Source organism: Lynx canadensis, chromosome C1 (genome assembly GCF_007474595.2).
Source record: "Lynx canadensis isolate LIC74 chromosome C1, mLynCan4.pri.v2, whole genome shotgun sequence".
NCBI lineage: Eukaryota > Metazoa > Chordata > Mammalia > Carnivora > Felidae > Lynx > Lynx canadensis.
In genome coordinates this window covers 20,429,187-20,451,705 of record NC_044310.1, presented here as the reverse complement: position 1 = coordinate 20,451,705, position 22,519 = coordinate 20,429,187, and the positions used below count along the sequence as shown (strand labels likewise).

Below are 22,519 nucleotides of genomic sequence, written 5' to 3'. Positions count from 1 at the left end.
AAGGGTTCCCACCTCTCCCATCAGGAAATTGTTGACCCCTAACTTACCGAGGGAAAGGATGGGGGAAAGAGTCTGGGAGCTAGGAACTGCAGCTGCGTCTGGCAAACAGTTACTAAGCATTAACTCTGGGAAGGGTCCTTTGCTAGGCACGACCCCAGGAAAACCAACATGAACAAGACCTGTCTCTGTTCCGGCGGAGATCACAGCCAGACTTGGGAGAAATCATAGTAATAATAATAACTCACTTATTAAGTGTCTGCTGCATGCCAGATGTGTTTACATCCGTCTTTTCATTTAATCCGGTTCTGAGTCTGATGCTATGATTAGCCCCCATTTACAGATGAGGAAACTGAGGCTCAGGGGTTACATGATGTACCAAGTTCACACAGGTGCACGTGACAGGGCTGGGACTTGAACTCGGGTCTCATACCAAGGCCCATGATCTTTCTAGACTCTGGGCTTTGGGAAGTGATCTTATCTGCCCCAGGTAGGTATTTGGAGGATCCTCCTCCCTCTGGATATCGGTAGAAAGATTCCCTGGAAATGCCCCCAGGTTGAGTGTCCTAAGAAAAGGGGACAAGGTGGCCAATGCAGATTGAGAGTTCCTCGTGCTCAGCCCTAGGGACTGCTGAATGGGAGCAGTAAGATGGAGAGAGGCCAAGTGGCTGCTGAGAGGTGGTCACAGGGGCAGGACACTTAGCTCTGCACACTCAAACTCGGGCCATGGCTTCCTGAGAGCCAGTCTCTGGCTGACTAAACTCACAAGGGCCTGACGCACAAGCTGGAGGCCCAGTGATTCTGCCTGTCCTGGAGTAAGCAGATAAGAGCCCAGCTTTGGAACTTCAGTGCCTGGTGTGAATCTTGCCTCCACCACTCACTAGCTTTGTGACTTGGGCCAAGTTATTAATCTCTCCAAGCCTCAATCTCCTCACCTGTGAAATGGCAATAAAATGCCCAACTCACGTTAGTTCTCTTTGTCGCTACCATTTACGAATTATTTATTCTACACCAGGCGTCCTGCTAAGTGCGTGCTGTCATCTGATCCTCACGGCACCCCATGAGGAGGAGGCTATTGATCTTCTTCATTTTACTGATAAGGAAACTGAGGCACGGTGGAGTAAATACTTTTAAGTAGTTGAGTGGGGGCTTGAACCAGATCCTCTGACCCCAAAATTAGTGTTCGTAGCCTCAACAGTCTTCTCCTAGGACCAGAATACTCTTGTCTATCCAATGGGGCTATGCCTGGTACCTGGACACCCATTTAGTTTCAGTGAAGGCCCAGCAGGGTAGTGAACCTCCTGGAGTTTACCAGGCCCTCACTGCTCCTCAGCAGAGACCAGAGCTACCTGAGCCTGGAATCCCTGTATCTGCTGGTTCCCTGTGCCTCCCTCTGCTTCAGCCGAATGAATTCTCCTTTGCACCCCCTTTTCTGTGCATCCTTCTGTTCCCTTCAGATAGAGCACAATGCAATTGATTAGGCCTCTGTTTTCTCAATTTCAATCACATCCTCGCCCTGCCTCCCTGAGATTACAGGCGGGTCACCTTGATTGCGGGTTTCCACCGTTCACAAAACTCTTCAGTCGTTTACAAAACCATCTCTCGCCTCATTCACTCCCCCACCTGGCTCCTCTCCTCCGTGATGCTGTGTGGATTTTACTGGCTTAAGACTCAGAGGGCAATTTTATTTCCAAGTTCATGGTGGGGGAGGAGGACACCTAATTGACTAATGCCGGGTGTTTCACATGCATCATCTAATTTGATCCTCACCACGAGGTCGAGTGTGTTTATTCCCATTTTACAAAAGAGGAAATGAAGACTCCGAGTGGCTACAGCACTTGCCCAAGGTCATACAGCTGGATGGTAGAGTCAGGATTTGAGCCTTTTGACTTAAAATCTCATGCATCCTACTGTGTCATTCCCTGATTTCATGGGGCAGCATGGAAACGTATAATACTAACCCACAGTCAACTTCAGGGAGGGCATGGTGCAGCTAGGTGTCTGGAGTAACCCCACATATGCTGAGGATTATGTTCATAACAGAACTAAGTCATTTATTAATTTTGCAGACATTTACTGATGTCTCCTGTAGGCTGGTCTTGTCCAGGAGGCAGAACAGTAAATAATTACAACACTTAGGGGCAAGGTCAGTCTGGAGGCCAAGGGAGACTTCTTTGAGGATGTGAACGAGAAATCTGCTTGATGAAGCAGCCAGAGGGTGAGATCATGTCCCATGGAGGGAACAGCATGTGCAAAGGTTCAGAGGTATGGTAGAGCAAGGCCAAGTCAGGCAAGTGCAAGTAATTATGTATGGGAGGATTGAGGGTGCAGATGAGGCAGGCAGAAGAAGGTTGGAAGATCAGAGGCAAAGGGTAGGAGGGTCAGAAATCCAGAGGTATGGCCCCTGAGTTGTGAAGAGAAGCCAGAGCAGAAATCTGGGGGGGTGGCCAGGACTTACTGGGGGTGAGTGTATCCTCGATCCTATTGTTCCAGGACTGAGCTGAGTGGACTATCTACTCCAGTAGTTCTCTCCCACGCCCTATTTTACACACACACACACACACACACACACACACACACACACACACCACAGCGCCAGGTTTGTCCTGCAGCGATGTCCATACTCCCTCTCGTGTCCACTCTGGGTACTACACCTAGAGCTCCAGGAAACTTTCCCCTGGGATGGGGAGACTAGGTCCCTTCAGGACCTTCCCACCACAGGATGGGAAACAAATCACAGTTCTTGCTCTCAGAGAGCTCACAGTTTAATGATAGATGAATGGGACATACCCAGGCTGAAAATGGCAATAAAGAATGCATGGGAGAATAGTTAGGACTCAGTTGGACAGGGAGAGGTCTGGAAGGCGTCTCAGTGGAGGTGTTGCTTCGCCAGACACTTGAAAAAGGAGCGAAAGTTTGCTTGGCAAAGAAGAAAGAGAAGGGCATTCTAGACTCGACAGAATTAAGTGAGCTCAGAGGCAGGAAATGGGACCGTGCAGGGAGTTACAATTAGGGAGGTGTGACTAGAGTGTAAATTTTCAGGGGCATTAGTAGCTAAAGATGAAGATAGCCAGGTAGGCAGTGGTCATGTCTGCCAGGTGCTCAGGCTAGGATTCTAAGCCTTCGGCAATGGAACACCACAGGATTTTGAGCAGGGGAGTAACAAAGATTCGCTGTTCAGAATGAACCCTTTGGCGACCAATGCAGAGGAAGGAATGGGGGGGGGGGTGCGGCAGGGGAAGAGTCAGAAGAGGGATATCCCTTCGGACACAAAGAACTACACCAGGTCACACTAATAGGAGACGACATAGCTTTGAGCAGGTCTGTGAACTGTACGTATCAATACATGTGATGTCACTTACAGACATGTCAGTGGGATCCCAGGCTGAGCACCCACGAACAATTCCATAGTGATGTACACTCAGACGCATAACTCAGGTACACAAGCCCAAGGGAAACCAAGGACACACATTAACCTCCAGACATAGGCTGACAGTGACACACACACACACACACACACACACATGCACGTGCACGCAGTGTGGCTGTCAAGGACCCTACCCTGCCCCCTTCTGTGTCCCCCCCCCCTCCCCCCAGCGTCCTTCATCACCTCCAGCAGGAACAAAGCTGACCTTTGCCCTCTGGCCTCTGGCCTCTCCTCCCACACCCCCTGCCCAGAGGGAGGAGCTGTTTGAAGTCTGGACTGCAGCTGGGGTTTCCTGTTGCCTGGAGGAATGTGGGAGGACTTGCAGGGGGTGGGGCTAGCCTAGGAGGAGGGATAATGGGGGCCTGGGGGCCTTAGTTCCCACTGTACCATGATAGGCGGGGCTTCCTGCTTCCATGGTCTCTTGGGCCCCCGCTCTGAGCTGTTCCCATCCTGGGGAGGGGAAGACCAAGGCCATAATGGGCCTCTTGATCCTGGATCTGTGGCTCAGAGACTTAGAACAGTCCCTCAACCTCTCTGGGACTCAGTTTCTCCTTCTGTGGACTGGGCTGAACCACCCTCTAACAAGCCACACCTCCCCTGAGGTGAGCTCCAAGTCTGAGGCTAGGCCCAGAACTTCTGTCATCAGGGAAGGCAGTGCCCATCCCTACCCAAGGCTCATTTCACGCTGCCCTTCCCATGAGCCCCAACAACCAAGGGCCTGGCTCCAGACTGCTGTGACCTCTCATTTATTGTCGTTATTATTATCATGACTCAATCCCTCAGCATGCCCTTGTCAGTTTTCAAAGCGAATTCTTGTGCCCAGTAAATCTCCCTGGCTGTGCCGGGAAGACAGGGAAGGAATTACTCTTCCATTTTACACATGTGGTAACTGAGACTCAGAGAGGTTAAGGACACACAAGTAGAAGCAGAAGCAGAACCAGATCTGTCTGGTTCCTATTCCCACATGGCCTCCAAACTGTCTTGCCACACGGTTTTAGCCCTAGACTCTCCCCTCCACTTCCTAGGATCTAGGTATACCACCTACTGTGTACATTAAAACAGAAGTGGTTGTAGTGAGCTGAGCCCAGAAAGGGATGATGCAGACTCTTCCAGAACCTGGGTCCTCTTCTTCACATCTGCCTTCTTGGGGGGGGGTGGCGGGGGGAGCTTACAGCTCCCCTGCCCAGCCAGTAGTGACCATGACACTATTTCAGAGGACTGGGTAGCCCCTTTTAGACTGCCGCTACTGGAGCAGGCATGGAGATTAGACACTAGGTGGCAGCAGCAGCCCACGGGAAGAATCAGTTTGAGTTTGTCTGGGAAGCCCCCCCCCCCCACCCCCACCCCCCCAACACCGCACGAGATTTAGAGAAGCTCCAAGAGAAACACCAGCCTCCAAATGACTGGAAAACCTGGTAATGCTCGGTTTCCAGTGATGTTCAATACCTTAGGTGCTAATAGTACCCACCCTCTCTGGGGAGGGGACAGCCTGAAGCAGCCTGGGGTGGAAGGTGCATGCTTGGAGACACAACGTAACTGCAATTCCTCTCTGCCATGGCCTGCCCAGCTGATCTTCCCCTCTGCACCTCGTCATTAAACCTCTCATGTCTTTCGCGAATTCCCCTTCATCTCAATCTACCTGGGGTTTCTCATCTCCCCTAAACCATCCGGTACTACCCCACCCAACTTCCTCCCAACACTTGATTCAGACAGGGTGGGATCTTCAGCTCTGTGGCAAAGCCTAGTGAGTAAGGATGGTGGGGGGGGGGGGCGGCAGGTGTAAAAGAAAGGGAAACCTGAGCCTCTTCCACCCTCCCAATGCTAAAGTCGCTCCCATGGGGGACCAGCTAGAGCAAGATGCAAAAAAGCCTCATCTACTTGTGATAACTTTAGAATCAGGCTTTGGACCTGCAAAGAGCCCCTAACAACTTAAACCACTGCTTTCATTAATATCTGACCTTATAATACTTCCCATTCAATGAATAAATCTTTGAACCCAAGGCTTGCCTGCAAAGAGGAGCTGCTCCCAAATGGGGGCCTCTCCAGCTGGCCATGCCAGCCCCATGATGCCAGATCAATAGGTGCACTGTTTAGAGTCCTAGGTCTGTCTCATTGCCGTTGCCCTCCCCGCCCTCCCCCATCAAAGGGCCAATAGAGAGTGGCCCCCAGAACCCCCTTCTTTTGCCCTCTGGGGGTTTCAGACTGTCCTAAAGAGGTGTAGGGAAGGTGGTGACAGGGAGCTACAGTTGGTGAAATGTCACCACCTGCCTTTGTCACACGCTGGCCATCACACGGCAGGGCCAAAGGAGGAGTCAGAAACAGGTGGGCCAAGGACAAAGGCACTGCTGGAGGAACTTCAGACATGGAGCAAGACAGACAAAGCCAGCAGACACAGGGCAAAGGAATGTCAGACACACAGATGAAATGGGACTCGCAGAGTACCAGTCAGGGCTGATGTTGGTAGATACTGAGGACAGGACAGTGATCCTGCATTATTCATTTTGGTGTCCCCTGTGAGCCCTGCATATCTCAGTTAACATGTGTTGAATTAAAGTACCGAGGGAGGATACACAGATGCTGGGAATGAAGGTCAGACAGAGACCTGGGAGTCACAACTCCCTGTCATGGCTCAGAGATTAAGAAGTGGGCTTTGGGATCAGACAATTCCTGCCTGGTCTGGCTGGGCTCTACCAGTTCCAAATGAGGGGACCCGAGCCTCACTGCCCTCATCCCTAAAGTGGAAATGGTAACAGCACCATTTCACCAGGTCCTTTTGGGACTGAAGGGTCCTGCTGTGTCCAGTAAATGGCAGCAGCAGCAGCAGCAGCAGCAGCAGCAGCAGTTTTCCTTCCTGGGCTGTCCAGCTACTTCCCCTTGGTAACCAGGCCCAGGCAGGGCACATTCTCATCTGTGGGGATAGGCCAGGCAGGGGGCCCAGAGCTAGGGGCTGGATAACAGATGTGACCTGAAGAGGAGGTAGGTGAAAGTGCTGAACCCAGCCCCCTGGCCGCAGCAGGGGTTCTGAACTGTTGAATGCGAATCTTGCTTCCTGAAAAAACCAAAATGCTCAGTAGAATTCAGGAAGGGGGGAGGGGTGCCATTTGTTGATTATCCAGGACTTTGGTGCCCTGGCCGCCCTTGGACTTCTAGGAAAACTAGGAGGTGGAGGGGCTAAACCCAGAGCTCAGAGTTTGGGACGGGGGTCCCTGAATGAGGAGGAAGCAGTGGTGGGCTTTGAGGTTTCTGGAGCAGCCCTCCCGTCAAAAACCGTTGTGCTTTACTCAATAGGAAACCTTTTCAGAGACGAAGAACGTCCTCAGACTCAGAAAGCGAGTCCTCCCCTCTCTCTTTTCCGTCTATCATTTAATTGGGGCGCCCCAGAAAGTCGCAGGCCCTTTGGCTAATCCCTTGATTCCCTATTCGACTCATTCCATTCTCAGACCCCGCCCCTTCGCTCCCACCCGCAACCTTCGCTCGAGCCAGAGCCTCCCGCGGAGAACAAGGAACGTGGGAAACATCCCTAATCCTTGGGGAGAACCAGCACCCTTGGTAAACGAGGACGCACCCCCGCCAGAAGGGCCCGCGCGCTGTCCCCGCGGGCCCAGGGCCGCGCCGTCGGAGCAGCCGGCGCGGCCCCGCCCGCCCCGCTCGCCGAGCGGCCGGGGTGGGGACTACAAGTCCCGGCGTGCCGCGCGCGCGCTCCCCCCTGGGGTTCCGGATGGTGAGCGGCGAAGGTAAGGCGAGCTCGCAGAGGCAGCGGCGGCGGCGGCGGAGACGGAGAGAGGCAGGCAGGCAGGGCGAGGGCGAGAGACGGAGGGAGGGAGCGAGCGAGGCAGACCAGACAGACAGACAGGCGGGCGGGCGGGCGGGCGGGCAGAGCGAGCCACCCGCCAGGCTGCGCTCAGCCCCGCTCGCAGCGGAGAGAGCAGAAGGCAGGAGGAGGGAGGGGAGGAGGAGGAGGGAGGGAGAGAGGGAATCCAGCTACCACCACCCAAAGCCAGCGTCTGCTTTCTGTCCTCATTTCCTTTTCCCACCCAGCTCGGAAAGCAGAGAAAGGCAGAGAGAGCGAGAGATAGAGACAGTCAGAGAGACAGACAGACAGCCAGAGAGCGGGAGGGAGGAGGGCGGAGGAGGAGGAGCAGGAGGAGGACTACGCGGGGCGCGTTCCCTCCCAGGTTTGCAATGGGGGGGTGGGGGCGGGGGTGTCCAGGGCTGTGAGAGTGTGTGCGCGGCGGGGGGAGCGAGGGGGGCACAGAGAGCGAAGGAGTGATCGAGGTGGGGGGGGCGCCGCGGGAGCGGGGGGCCGTGTCCAGCGGAGTTAGCGGCGGAGAATGTGAGCCGAGACGCGAGCCATGCTGTCAGCAACGGCGGGCGGCTCAGGGCTCCTCCACGACTCCTCTCCCCAGCAGCCGGGCTCCCGCGTCGCTGCCGCCGCCGGAAGACAGACGCCCCCCAAAGCCCCTCGCCTGGCTCGGACCCACGGAGCCGGCAGCCCAGCACTCCGGTGAGTGGCGCCTCCTCCCCAGCCCTAGACCCCGCTGGGGACCGGCCGGCCGGGCTCTTTTGTGCAGCGCACCGGGGGGGGGGGGGGCCCGCGCCCCCTCCGCGCGCCCCGGTCCGGTCCGCGGGACCCGGTGGCTGCGGTGCCCGCGGTGCGATCGGTCTTTGTTTCCACCGGGGCCCGCGGCTCGGCTGGGCTCGGCTCGAAGCCTGGCAGGCAGCGCCGGGAAGGGGGAGGGGGAGGTGGACGAGAAGGGGGGGTGGGGAGGGGGGGTTCTCGGGTTTCCTGGCCGCCCCGCAGCTCCCCCGGCTCGGGGGCGAGGTGCGCGCCCAGCGCTGCCGCGCGCCCCCTCCTCCTTCCTCCTCCCTCGGTCTTTGGATTTAAAACTGCAATTTGCTCTCCAGCTTGCTGAGAATGTGGGGGGGGGGAATGAAGGGGGGACCGTGGGAGCGGAGAACAAGGCTGGATTTTAGGAACGGCGCTGGGAAAGGGGGAGACTGCGGAGGGAGGAGCCCCTCCCCTCCAACCCCCAAATCCCAAGGTTCCGCTGGTGCTCTGGGAGTTGAGGGGCGGGGACCTAATGACCCGGAGGGGGTGTGGGGCGGAGGAGGGATTTGGGGGTGGCCAGGGCCGGAGGGGTTGGGCCGCATGCCCGGTTACCTGGCGAACAAAGTCGGCTCACTTTTGCATAAATAAATAAATAATCGCCTATCAATGCGTTTCCTCTGGGGCTCTGATTGAATCGGGCCCCCTCTTCCCCAGGGGGTGGGGTGCTGAGTGACAGCTGTCAGCCCCCTGGGCCCGAAGCTGGGGGTGAATTGCTGAATCCCTGTGCCTTTTGGCTGAGTGCGCCTTCTCCTGCTGGGTCCTGGTCCCTGGGCAGAGCCAGAGGGGCAGGGGGCTGGCTCTGAGTCTAGGAAATAACCTTGTTTCCTGTTCTACAGGAAAAGGGACAGCAACCCAGAGTTTGGGGGCTGGGGATGAGGACTGATGGGAGCTGGAGGGGTTCCCTAGCAGCCTGACCCCCCCAGCCTCCTGCCAGGCAAAGGGGCCAGCTGAGGGAGGAAGGATGTGGGCCTTGCTGGCCGGAGGCGGGAGCTGGGGCTGTCCCTGAGGCGGGCAGCGGGCACAGAGCGGGAGGAGGGAGAGAGAAAGAGAGAGAGAGAAGCGGGGGCGGGAATTCTCTACCGCAGACCCTGGGGGCCAGGGCCAGATGTGGAGGGGTGGGGAGTCCCCCCTCCCTCCTAGCTTGGGGGCCCTGGGGCTGGGCTGGGAGGGGCTGAGCCTGGTGCCCTCGGTTCTGCACCAGTGCCTGACTGGCAGGGCCAGCTGAATTTGGGCCCAGGCGTCACCCTGGGAGGCAGGGCCAGGCTGCACCAGCCTGGTCCCTGAGCACAAGGAGGGACCCTTGGGGGGCCTGTGCCTGTCTGGCTGGGCAGGCGTTTCCCGCCGGACCAGTTGGTGTCAGGCGGGACTTGGCCCCAGCTCCCTGGGCAGAGCTCAGGGTGTGAGGACAAGCTTTGCCTCCGGGTCAGGGTGGCCACATTTTGTCCGCTGCTGCTGCTGCTGCTGCTGGCGGGGCGGGGGCATGTGCCCGGGCCTGGGCAGAGTCCTGCCAGGAGTATTTGGGGTGTTTCTATTGTTGGCTTGTTCCTGTTCCTTGTGGCCCCGTGTGTGTGTGTGTGTGTGTGTGTGTGTGTGTGTGTGTGTGTGTGTGTGTGTAACTGTGTGAGCTGGGGCTTTTAAGTGAAAGATTACCAGTCTGTCCATCCCCCCCCCCACCCTTGGCTTGGAGGCTGGATTGTGGTGGTGAGCTGTGGGGGGACCCCCCAGGTGGCATGTGCACGCTGCTTGCCATCTCCTTCCTTTGAGCAGATGTATATTTATTTTTATAGCAATGGAAAATCAAACTGGATAGTAAGTTGAATTCATTTTTTTTCTCCTGCTGTGTCAATAGTTGGAATAACCCCCAGAGACTGGTGAACTTCTTGCCCCAGAGCTCTTACCCTTCAGAGGTTACAGAGATCCGTGAGGGTATGAGCTTAGGGGGACCAGTGGGCCCCAGTCCAAACCAGTGACTCTTGTTTCTCTTGGTCTGGCACTGGGGCGGGTGTGGGGTGGGCAGGTGTCGCCCCCTCCCCAAACATCCCCTCTATTCCCCAGGGTGTTGTCTGGCCTCACAGTCACCTCCTTGGTCAGTGCCTAAGCTGTGCCCAAGCCCTCGGGGACATTCTCCTGGTGGGCTCCCTCCTCCTGCCTGGGCTCCGGGCCCACGTGCTGATATTTATTTTCTGTAGTAAAATCCATTTTTAATGCCGTTACTTTTGAAATAATATAGAGAGAAACAAATGTGATGTGTTTAAGTTGCCCTCTGTGAGTTTTTAATGTGATCTATGGCTGAGGTAGTGATGGAAGGAGCTGTTGGGCTTGGAGAAATTTGGTGTCATAAAGAAAAAGAGCTTGCTGTTTATTACGGTTGCTGGGCTGGGGGGTCTGGAACAGGGTCGGGGGGCAGGGAGCCCCACACCCCCAGGTGCTGTGGATGGACAGTGCTACGTCTCAGTTTGGCAGTATGTGTGGTCCATGGTTATTTTGCATTGCTTCCCAGCCCTTGACTGGGACTTGGATGAGGGGGCTTGGGAGTTGGGGGGCTGTTTCCCCCATTCCACCTGCTTAGATCTTGGCAGGGAGGCTTCTGGACGCCCTGCTGAGCTAAGTGGAGGTGTACTGTTGGGAGGTTGGCCTTGGACCCGACAGGAGATTAAGGGATGGGATCTCCACCTGAGGTTGTGGCTATTCTGCAGGCTGGAGGGGCCAAATGTACCTGGCTGGCAACTTGTGGGAAGGGGTGGGGGTGGGGGGGTTGCTGCTGCTGTGGATTCGCAGAGCCCTAGAGGGACATTGCTGGTTCTCAGATCAGTCTAGAGCATTGACTTTGAGCCACTCCCTCCACTTGCTTCTGTTCCCAGTTGGATAGGGGCTTTCTCCAGGCAAACCTGATCTCCCTTATTTCCCTCCAAACCCCCGACGTCCCACCCCCAGGCCAACTTTTTTGTTTGTTTGTGGAATACAGAGCTCTGCGTCTCATGCCAGTCACCCTAGACCAGGGGGTGCCATGCCATGCCTTCATACCAGATGACCAGACTCTTCTGGTCTGGTTGAGTGAGGTCAAGCGGACTCACTATTATGGGATGGAGCCCAGCCCTGTCTCTGGGTCCCCTGGGTCTCTTGGGACAGCTCTGGAGAGGGTGAAGCCAGGATGGGGACTGCAGGAGGGTGGAAGGATAACATTGTTGCTAATGCCAGCATGTGCCCCCCACCCCCCGCCCCAGGGAGAGAGCTGGGGGAGGGGAGTGGGGGGAGCAGAGAGACCCGGACTGCCACATGCCAGGTGGAGAGAGGGAAAGATGGTGGCAGAAGCCAGCGATGAGGGGGTGAGAGAGCAAACAGGCAAGGAGAAGAGCCAGTATCACAGCCCCTGGAGGTGGGGCCCAGGGGACCAAGAAGGCCTAGGCACGTGCTGTTCCCGACCCTACAGCCTGAAATGATGAGGCGTTGTTTTTGGAGGAGAGACAAGCAAATGTCTCTGGGAAGAGGGAGGAGGACAGGTGGAATAGGAAGAGAGGGAAAGACTCTCACAGGAGGAGGGAGAATAGGGAGACAGGGGGATTCCAGGGGTCACTTGACTAATGGTCGTGCCCAGGGCAGCGGCTCCTCTCTGCCTTTTCCAAATGTCTGGGAACAGAGCAGAGCTATTCTTTGGACCTGGGGGCGGGGCCTGAAGCAGGTACAATGCCCCACAGGTTGTGCACACACTCTAGGCCAGGAGGCACGTGGGGTTTTAAAGGCAGGGACCATTAGGGTTCTAGAGACGTCAGGGGCATCATCAGTTGGACCCCCTCCCCCAACCTTGTTTGACAGGAGAAAACCAAGTCTAGAGAAGGGAGCCATTTGCCCAGGGTCACAAATACTCAGCAGTGCCAGGCCTGGGACCTAGGCTCTTTGCACTCTACCACTCTGTAGTTAGAGAATAGGAACAGCTGCAGGGGGCCTCCTGGGTGCAGTGGGGGACTGGAGCCCGGAGAGAGGAGCAGGCGGGCACCCTTGTGGCCAGAGCCCCCCCAGGGGAGGGGGAGGCGCCGCTGCCGGGAGAGAGAGGGAGGGAGGGGAGAGAGGAGGGGAAACAGTGAGTCAGGCTTCCAAGAGCTGAGGATGAGAGAGCCAGAGCTGGGAGGGAGAGGGCAGGGAGGACTGCTCAGAAGCTCAGAGAGGGAGGGGGCCCAGCCGGGGGCAAGGAGAGCTCTAGAGGGAGGGAGCCAGCCTCTGGCCCTGGCCCAGCGGTAGGGCTATGCGGAGGGAGCAGCCAATATGGACTTTGCTTGTGGTAGGTCAGCGTCCCTTTCTTTCCCTAGGATTCCACGCCAAGGTCTCAGGAGGAATAACTGTGTTCTCCCCTCCCTTCCTCAGTTTCCCCATCCCCTGTGAGCCTGTGGGATTTGGACTATTCTTGGAGAGGGAGTAGGGGGCACAGAGCCAACTAGGAGGGTCCTGAGGGATGGATGTCACTTCTAGCTCCTGACCGTGAGCCGGAGGTACTCTGGGAGCCTGTCACTGTCCCTCTTAAGTCCTCTGAGTTACCAAGTGGAGGTGTGGGGGTGCAGGCCAGGAATGCTGGGGTACACTGTGTGTGTGTGTGTGAGAGAGAGAGAGAGCGAGGGAGAGAGAAAGGATGAGGTGCTGGTCTGGCAATGGTAGGTGAGCTTCCCGGGGCCTCTCAGGATGGCCAGTGCCTAGACAGGATCACAGTGCCCACATGTCTAGAACCAACCTCCACTTGAGGAGGGGGAGATACTGCTATATTCCCCCTATATCCCTATGGGTCAAAGGCTCTAGAGAAGCTGGGAGGTGGGAATAACCCCTGTGGGAGCCAGTGAGAATTGCCTGTGCAGCCCTGCATGCCTAGAGCTGAGACCAGAACTAGAACCATCCCCAGGGACTGCCTGGAAGAGAGGAGGGAAGGACCCCCCCTCCCACCCAGCTGACAAGAAGCTGTGGCTCTTAGCCCCTCCTTCTCCCAAGACCTAGCACCCCCCCCCCAACCCCTCCTTCCTGGATCCCAGCATCTCTGCCATTGGCTAGAGGACAAGAAAGGTGGGCACTGAGGATCCCTCTCCTGCCTGGCCCCGCTTTGGTAGAGGGGTTGGTGAAGTGAGGGTAAAGTGAGGCCCTCTGCCTCCCCCCTTACATACACATACACACACTCAGCTGCAGTGAGGCCCCGCTTTCTCTCCCCTTTCTGCTCTGGGGTCCTTGGCCTGGGAGCCCAGAGGAGGGGCTGCTTCTGCAGCTGGCTAGCCCCGAACTCCCAGCTCAGCCCAGCTGCTACTGAAGCTTCCAGAAGCTGCAGCTCTGCATCCCCTCCCCACCCCTGAGCCAGGAGAGGCCTTTGCTGACCTGGGGGAGGGTACCTTGGGAAGCGAGTGGGCACCCTTAGAAGGACTAACACAGACAACCAGACAGATGGGTGGTGGAACAGATGGACAGAGACACCCACGCACAGGCAGACGGAGAGAGACGGACAGATGGACCAGGACAGGGAGAGACGGACAGACAGAGGTGCTGGCAGAGAGAGGAGGAGTCTGAAAAATGGAAGGGCCTGGGGAGAGACAAACAGACAGAGAGACTGAGACGTGGAGACACAGAGATACCAGAAGGGAGATGAGGTGACTGAGATAGGAGGAGGAGAGACATGGGGAGAGAATGAGAGACAGGAAGAGATAAAGAAAGGGGGAAACCCAGACGGAGAGAAAGAGAGAGGGGAGAGGCGGAGAGGCTTGAGGCTACAGACCACAAACAGGGATTTGATGAGAATCTGGAAGGTGTTTTCTCCTGCTTCCCTCCCCAAACCCTTGGGCCAGCCAAGTCTCCATTCCTTCCACCCCCGGCTCAGTTTCCAGCTGCTAAAGAGGTCAGAGAGAAAGAGAGAGAACAAGAAAGAGAGAAGCGCGCAGAGACCCCCTCCTCCCTGCTGTTTTTGTGGGGGAAGGAGTTGCTGGAGCAGTTTCCCCAGCTCTGACCCCTATCCCAGGGTGGACACCCCTCTTGTGTCAGAAAACATCACACTCACCACTCACTGGGTGTGCAGCTCCTTGTGTAAATGCACCCCCATACTCATATCTGTACACACACACACGCACACACACACACACACACACTTTGTGACATATGAATCTCACCCTTGCACTCACCCCACGTCTCAGAAACGTAACTGGGGAATTCATGCCTGTGCTTCCTTACCCATATAGGCAGTGACATACATGCCTCGTCATGGGATGTCAGGACATTGACACGCACACACACGCAGTCACACTCTCACCCATATACAGTGGCACTCATACCGGAGCAGAGGGAGGGCTCTTTCTGGAGGTGAAGATCAGTGTTCGCAGGTGTCTGGGTGGGGGGGTGGTATGCCCTCCCCGTCCTTCCCAGCTGGCAGGGTGGGGAGGCTGGCGGCCCTCTCAGCCACTGGGAGTCTTCCTAGGGAGTTGGCTGGTGGGTTGGGTGGTGTCAAAGAGCTGTCTGAAAGTTGGTCAGGGTGAGTGTGCGCACGTACACACACATGGGCACATGTGTATAGGTACAAGATGGCAAGTATCTGTTGTGTGTGTGAGAGAGGAGCGCGTGTGAGGTGGGAGATGTGGGTGCGACGGGGAGATCCAAGGTGCGTGGACTCTGTGGGTGTATGTGTGATAGCTACTTGGCAGGTATGTACATGCGCATGTATGTATATGTGACAGGTGCGAAACCTGGCTTCGCAGAGTGGGAGTGTACCTAGTGGGTGTAGGGACTTGTAGCACTTGTACGTGAGGGTACAGGGCCCTGGGGGTGAGCTACATGTATGTGAGGGTGCAGTGTTATGCAGATGTGAAGGTGCGGGGGTGTAGGGGGGTGTAGGCAGTATGCACAGGGGTAGCTGCCTGTGTGAGGCTGTGAGCTTGCAGCCAGGGCTGGAGGGCTGTTTTCCAAGGCCAGGATGCCGCTTGAACAGAGGCCATCAGCATGAACACATGCAAAGGGGCTCCAAGGCTCACAGTTGGGCACTGACCCACACAGACGCACAAGGACAGACATACCCGCCCCTGTCCTCCCTCTTCCTCTCTCCTGGCGTCAGTGGTTTTCAAAGGAGCCTCCATGAGGACTGTTTGCTGTGCAGTTCCCCCCACCCCCCAGCCTGTGCCTCTTCAAACACAGTGATGCCCTCCAGGCAGCTTTGTGGAGGCTCCTGCCTCAACCATCTGAAGGCAGATGGGTGGGTTGAGATCCACTGCTGCCCCCCAGGGAGCGAGGAGGCGGCTCTGCTCCTCTGGCCTGGGCACAGGCTGAGACAGATGGACAACCCCCCCCCCCCCGTACCCCCACTCTGTTCTCCACACCCCCGCACAGGGTCTGGGGGTGGGCTGGCATCCCCGCCCCCAGAAGAGGGGTTCTCGCAGGCAGTTCTGAGCAGAGGTTAGGACTCTGCCCATCATCTCCCCGGAGGGACACCTGTCCTCCTGCAGCCCCATCATGTGTCTGAGCACAGGGACCCAACTATAGCCCCCAACACCTGAATATACAGCTGCCCCTCCCTTACTCACAGCTCCAACGCCCCTGAATACACAACTGCCCCACCTATAACACAGCCCCAACACTTCCACAAACATACCACCTCTCCACATAATCTACTTTTCTGACATCCAGCTGCCCCATATACACACACAGCCCCGTCATGCCCCCAAACACACAACTGCCACCCACCTCCCCACAGAGACACATAGATACAGCCCTAGCAGTGAACCCAAACCCAGGTTGTTATGATCCCCAGCGTACTCCCAAACACCCAAGACCCAACACCCACACACTTAGCAACTCCCTCTTTAAACCGGCACCTGCCCAGATCCCCCCAGAACCCTGCTGCAGCCCTAATACCTTCGGCTTCCTCAAACTCTCAGAGCAGCAACACCTCACCGGACACATACACAGACTCCTTGCAGCCCTAATGTTTCCCCCACCTGCAGCCCAGCACCTCCCCAAACACACCAATCCAATCCCTACACCTTTCCAAACACACAACTTCCCCCCACCCACATCACATATACGCACACTGCCCACTCAACACACAAGGACGCTCCCTGCAGCCACACCATTTACCTCAGACGCGCAGACATGGTTTGAGTTCTAGTATACTTCTAAACAGATGATGTCCCCCCAGCTTCTCGTACCTTCGCAGGCATGCACATACACGCATACTCCCCATAGACCCAGCACCCCAACAGGCAGTCCTCTGTATATCCCCAGTAAGCCCCAGCTCCAGTCCTTTCCTCAGCCATCCAGGGGCCCAGGGACAGCCCTACACCTCTCCAGGCACACATAGCAGCAGCTTGGTGACAGCCCATTCACCCCCCCAGAGCCCACAAGCGGCTCTTCCCTGCCCTGTCGCATACCCCACCTCAGTTGCTCTGCAGCCCTCACTCCCAGCCCCAAACATGCCCCGCCCCCAGCACTCTCCATCACGGCTCCCCCCCCCAACCTCTGCTCTGGGGGGCCCCCTCCCCCAGACACCCTCCCAGACAGCTTCAGTCAGCCCTGCACACACCCTTGCTCACTCTTGTGCGCTCTCCCTCCTCTGCTGTCCAGCACCCCCCTCCTCCAACTTCCCGGGGCCTCCTCTGCCTGGGGAGGCACCTCCGCCTCCCTCACTGCCCCAGGCCTTTCATTCCTGGACAGTGAGCCTGTACATCTGTTTCAAAGCTGCCCCACCCGAGACCCTGGGCTCTGGACACCTTGGCCTGGGCTTTGGGGGCTTGGGGCCTCTTTGGGGGCTCTTGGCACCTGGTCACCCTGGTCTCACAGCCAAGAACTCTGAGTACCCAGCTTTGCCCTGGATCCGGCATATATGTTGTGGGGGGGGGTGCAGGGGGATTTACCCCCAGCCTGCACAATCTCAGGTGCTTGCCAACCCCCCACCTTGGCTTACCTGAGAGGGACATTGGGCCTGGGGCTTCAGGGGGAGAGATGGGTGAGGTGTTGGCTTGACATACTCCCTGCCCCCCCCACCTTCACTGCCCCCCCCCCCAGATCTGGCTTCGGGGCTTGGTCTCCCTGGGAGTCAGTTCCGACAGTGAAGGTTACTTTACTAGATGCATGATTTTAAACGGAATCTCCACCATCTGTTCCACCCCCTAATTACAGATGCACAGAATCCGCCTCAGAGGGCAGCATGAGGGGAGTGATTTAGAGGCTGAGCTGCTTCTGCCTGCATTAGGGCTGGGGAGACTTGGGGGGGGGTGCTCTGGGTATTGCTCACAGCCCCCCCCCCCCACAACATCCCATGTCTTTCCCAGGGGCCCCTCATGCCTCTTCTCTTGCTGGGGAAAGGCTCATAGAAAGTTTCCCCCGACCCCCAAGACCTGAAAGAGGAAGCAACTGCAATACTGAGGGAGGGGTCCCCAAGACATTGCCTGCGTCCCAGGCCCCAAGTCCTGGGATGCAGGCTCCATTAGAGCCTTAAAAAATTCAGTGGATCGATCTCCTGCCTGCCTCTTTGCCCTGGGGAGCCACAGACTCTGGCCTGGCCCAGCTGTCTGCCCACCCCAGGGGTAGCAGGGGATTGGTGAGGTAGAAGGGGGGGGTCAGAGCAGAGGTGGGGGCAACTAGGTTCTGGCAGCAGAGGACGTGGGCAGACATGCCAAGACCCATCAGGTGTGTTTGCACGCATGTGCCCATCCGCCTTGGTGCAACTAGAAAGCCTGATTCCCAGCTTGAGCCATGCTCTGTGGGGCTGGACCAGCACTGGGGGTCGGAGGGGATGGGCCAGGGCCTGGGCCTCAGGGTTCTGAGAGACGCTGGACTATATACACTCTGAGGACTGGACCACCTCCGCCCATAGGTGCCAGGGACCTGGCCCCCAGCCTGCTTGGTGGTGGCAGTGGCGGGCACACTGCGGTAGACGCCGGAGCATTCACTGCGGGGAGAAAGAGAGCGAGGTTGGGCTGGAGGAATTTTAAAGATTGCTGCAGGCAGGAGGGTCTCTGGAACCCCGTGGAGCGGGCAGTCATGCAGAAGTAATCCTATCGCTGCCTGCCTGGAGGAGTGGAGGGGAGAGGGGGCAGGGAGGGAAAGGATGGAGCTGCTGCCCCTTTCCCACCTCAGCCTCTGCCCCAGCCAGCTGTGGAGGGCGCCAGGGACCCCAGGGGTCTTCCCTGAGGAGGCACCTGGTCTTCTCCATTCCACTGTGGCATGTGCCCCCTGGAGGGGCAGCGCCCCAGCTGTTGCTCAGCTCCAAGCTCCGGGTATTATAAATAATGCAGCTCAGAGGTGGGGGCCGGCTCAGCCCCCGGTCACCTTGGGTCACCCACTGTGGCGTCTCCAGCTGGCAGTCTTGTGGCAGAGCCCCTCTCCCTTCCAGCCTGCTCCTCCTCTTTTGCTGTGTGAGCTTGGGCCAGAGGCCCAGCCTCTCTGGGCCAGGCCGTGGAAGAACCCAGAAAGCCCTGTCCTTTTGTCCCACCCCCTAGCCCTCACAGGTTAACTAGCAGCTGGCTCAGCCAATCCAGGCTGGAGATGGCTGTCCTGCTCTACAGGGGCCTTACCCATTCTGGCTCCTCCATTTTGCAGATGGAGTAACCGAGTCCAGAGAGGGAAGGATGGCCAAGGCCAGCCAGCTGATGAACCCCTCCTTCCTGCCCCATTCTGCTGTCACTCAGGCTCTTCTCAGCTTCAGCTCAGCTAAGAGCAGGGCCTGGGGGGTGGGGTGGGCGGGGGATGTTTGGGAAAGTGGTTGCGGCTGAGAGGTTGCCATGGCGATGCTGCAGGATGCCGAGCTGAAGTGGGGGTCCTACAGGGTCTCTGGGGCCCCCAGCTCCACACCCCTGTGGTCTTCTCCCCATCTTCTGTCCCCCACCCAGATGCCTGTCAGGCAGCTTCGGTGACAGGCTGGGTGGGTGACAGGTGGTGCAGGTGATGGGCTGGGTGGGTGACGAGCTGGGTGGGTGACAGGTGGTGCGGGTGCGAGGCAGGCAGGTGACAAGCTGGGTGGTGACGGGCCCTGCTGATGACAGGCAGGGGGTGTGGTTGGCGAGGATGCTGTCTCCTGGCTGGTGGCCTGTTGCAGCCCCCCACCCTCATGCGTGTGCACACACATAGACTCTGGGCGCAGAGCTTGGGGCTAAGATACTAATGAGGCTTATTACGTGTGGAGGGGCAGGTGCCCAGGCTCACTAATGAGAGGCCTTTAACAAATAGGGGAGGCAGCTGGGGGCTGCGAGGAATTTGGCTGGCCCTCCAGAGCTGAGGCCCTCGGGGTCCCAAACTGGCTGGAGGACGAGCCATCCTCCAGCCAGATTGGGACCCCTCCTCCCCTACCCTCTGACTGCTTGGGTTTATGCTAGTATTACCGCAATCATGATAGTTAGCCATTGTTCAAGCTTTTGCTACACTGCACCAAACCCTGAGGTGCATCTTCTCATTTCCACTCAACAGTTTAAGGAGGGAGGCACCGTTACGCACTTTGCAGATGAGGAAACTGAGGCTGCAAGAAGGCAAGGGACTTAAACATAGTTTCTGGCGCAGCTGGAATTTTAATTCAGGTCTTCCTGTCCCGAGACCATGCCCTTAACCACCCCATCAGTAACACTTCAGTAGAACTCTTGGTCCAGACTCAAGACCCTTTTCCAAGGCCTCAGTTTCACTCTTCTGGAAAACGGATGCCTGGTGGAGGGGTGATCACCATAAGCTTCTCAGCTGTGACTTGAACGGCTTTCAGGGATTCCTCCAGGTAGCTGCCCCATACTCACCCCATGTGGCCCAGATTTTGGACTAGAGAGAGGGCAGGGCTAAGTGTTGAGGGAACTGAGCTGAAGAGGGGACACCTGGGATATGTGAGCCACTTCCTGCATTGTGCGGTGTGGAGGCTGAGGCCTGGAGAGCAGCAACCGCCCAAGGTCACACACCCAGTGAGCTGTAGGGCCCCAAGGGATCCCAGGTCTCCTGGCCTGTTGAAAGGGCGGGGCTGGGTGTGGTGCCTTGGCTGGGAGGCTACCTCCTCCTGGGCCCCACCCACCAGCCTTTGCTTCTTCCCTGGAGTCTGTGAGCCCCCAGCAACTGGGAGGGTGTAGGGGACTGTCGGCTGCCTCTTTAGGGCCATGCCCCCTCCCAATCAATCTGGGTCCCTAGTGTCAGTTGAGCCCCTCCCTTTAGAACCCATTGGGGTGGAAACTCCCTAGCAACAGCTGATCGATGGGTTAGGGCCCTGACATTGGCCTGGGGCCACAGCATGACCCTGGAGGGACCAGGCTGGGGCTGGGGGCTTGGAGGGGAATTTAAGGGAGAAGAATTAGGCTCATAAATCTTGGAGCAACTCACTTCTCCTCCTCCTCGACCTTAATCTCTTACCAAACCTGCTCTCCAGCTGCGCATCCAAGGCTGGGGGGTTAGGGAATCCACCTTCTCATTCCCCTTACCCTCCAACTGATGCTCAGCCCCTCCTGACATTGTACCCCCTATAGGGAAGAGAGTGGCAGCCACTGCTGTTGGACAAAATTAGGATCTTGTGTCTCCAGACTACTGCATTTGGCCTCTGATTCATAGGGGTAGGTAGGGCAGAGAGCTTCAGTGCCTCAGTTTCCCCAGCCTTGAGTTTGAAATCCTCTCTTGATGCCTGTCCGCTCAATCAGGAAGGAGCATTAAGTCCAAGAGGGATCTCACAGCTGCAGGACACATGGCCCTGTCCTCAGAAGCCCCAGTCTGAGATGAGAAGCACAGCCCTGGCCTTGGGAGCCCTCAAACCCAGAGGTGAGGTCTAGAACCCAGGCTGGGCCTGTGCCAAGGTTCAGGTGGGGAGTGGGTGGTGCTGAACGGCTTTCTGAAGCAAAGGCTGAGGCTAGGGGGAGGCCAGAGGAAGGGTGATGGTTCGCCTAGAGGCCTGGAGAGCCATCTTTGGTTGGGGGTTGTGGGGGGGGAGCCTGGAAGTGTCTGGCTTTCCCACAGGCCTGGGCAGCAGTAAGCTGAAGTTCTGGGGCCCTCCTGGCTCCCCAGGGAACCCACTGCTGCCTGGCCCTGGGGACCCAGGCGTCCTGGCGGGTGAGGGCGGGTCTCCAGCAGGCGCCCTGCCAAACCCCGCAGCCTGCTCACCAGGAATCTTGTTGCTGAGAGATGGAAAATCCCGGCCCGGCCTGCAGCTCATCCCTCCCCTCCGGGAGGAGGAGGGGCCCAAAGATTCCTTCCTGCATTCCCCCTCCCATTTGGGGCAGGGCTCTCCTTGGTAGTGGGTGGGGCTGGGGGGCCCAGGACAGGCCTCTAAGGCTCTGGGTCACATGTCCTGGAGCCCAGCCCAGCCCGCAGTGGGCACCAGGGCACTCTGGAGGCAGAATGGGCCTGGTGCGGATGAGGAGGGGTGGGGGTGGGGTACTGAAGCCAGAGGGGGCCTGGATGGGGGCTGAGACCGGCCCTGGCCCCACTGGCTCCCCCAGGGCGGAGGGTGAAGAGTTGGTTCTCTCCTTGGACAGGAAGACGAATGATCCCATTATGGGAGCGTGATTTTATTCCACGTGTCACGGAGTCTGAGATTAACTTGCTCACCAGTCTGTGACAAACCCCTCACACCCTCACACCCAACACACACACACACGCACGCACAGAGACACACATATCCTTGGTCTTACAACACACATCCCACAGGCACAGATAAACGTTTCCACAATACAACACACAGCACAGTCCCACGGAGGTACAAGGAAACACTCACATCTAGACACACAGCCTCAAAAGCACAACATTCCCTCACTCACACCAAGGCCACATAGACCCACAGCTACAAACAGGCAGTCCGGGGGGACGCCGGCAGCCCTACTTGGACAGGCACAGATCAAGGACACACAGTGCCCCGTAGACACAGATACACTTAGACACACACAAACCCAGACACAGTCATGCGGACAGGCATAGACCAACAGGCACACACACTGAGACAAAGGCCCAGATACATACAGAGACAAAGACAGGCACAGACACACAGCCGGCAGTGCGCACACAAGCACAGGCGTGCATACCCGGACACAGACAAAGACAAATAAATGCCCAGAGGTTTTGCTGTGGACAGATGTAAGGAGCACGCACATCTGGGCCTCCTCGGCCTCCCTGCCTGGGGACATAGTAATCTGGCGCCTGTGGCTCCGGGGAGAACTCTGAGGAATCTCTCAGAGCCCCCCACCCTGGGCCCAGGGCCAGCCCCCACCTCTGGCACAGGGCCCATGGCCGAGGCTATGGAAGCCACACCCTCAGTAGAGCTGCGACATCTCTTACCTTACCCTGCCTGTTGGACACACACAGGCACACCGTCTCCCCCTGCGCATGCTTACAGCACCCTGCCCCCCCGCCATGCCCACACAGAGTTTCTCACTCACCCCCCCCCCCTTAGATGGCCCCTTCTTGCTCCTTGTCTTTCTCTGTCACCTTCCCCCCCGCCACCCCAAGCACACATGCACGACCTCGAGCACCTACACCCACAGCCCTGTGACACACACCCTCACCTTTTCTCGCACAGACCCACACGAACCCAG

The 22,519-nt window shown here is 57.5% G+C and overlaps 1 protein-coding gene across 6 annotated transcripts in view; it reads left to right on the top strand.

Annotated features, from left to right (window-relative positions):
- Positions 1-7,285: 7,285 nt before the first annotated feature.
- The window catches only part of AHDC1 (AT-hook DNA binding motif containing 1), a 64,235-nt gene continuing 49,001 nt past the window's right edge, over positions 7,286-22,519 (top strand). For 3 of the 6 annotated variants that reach the window (XM_030325182.1, XM_030325186.1, XM_030325185.1), the window contains exons 1-2: positions 7,286-7,599; positions 7,831-7,928. The gene's annotated coding sequence lies outside the window, so the exon portion shown is untranslated. Of the gene's footprint in view, positions 7,600-7,760; positions 7,929-20,282; positions 20,754-22,519 lie in introns of those variants that run through there. The other 3 variants (XM_030325184.1, XM_030325183.1, XM_032594225.1) reach the window with 3 other exon arrangements.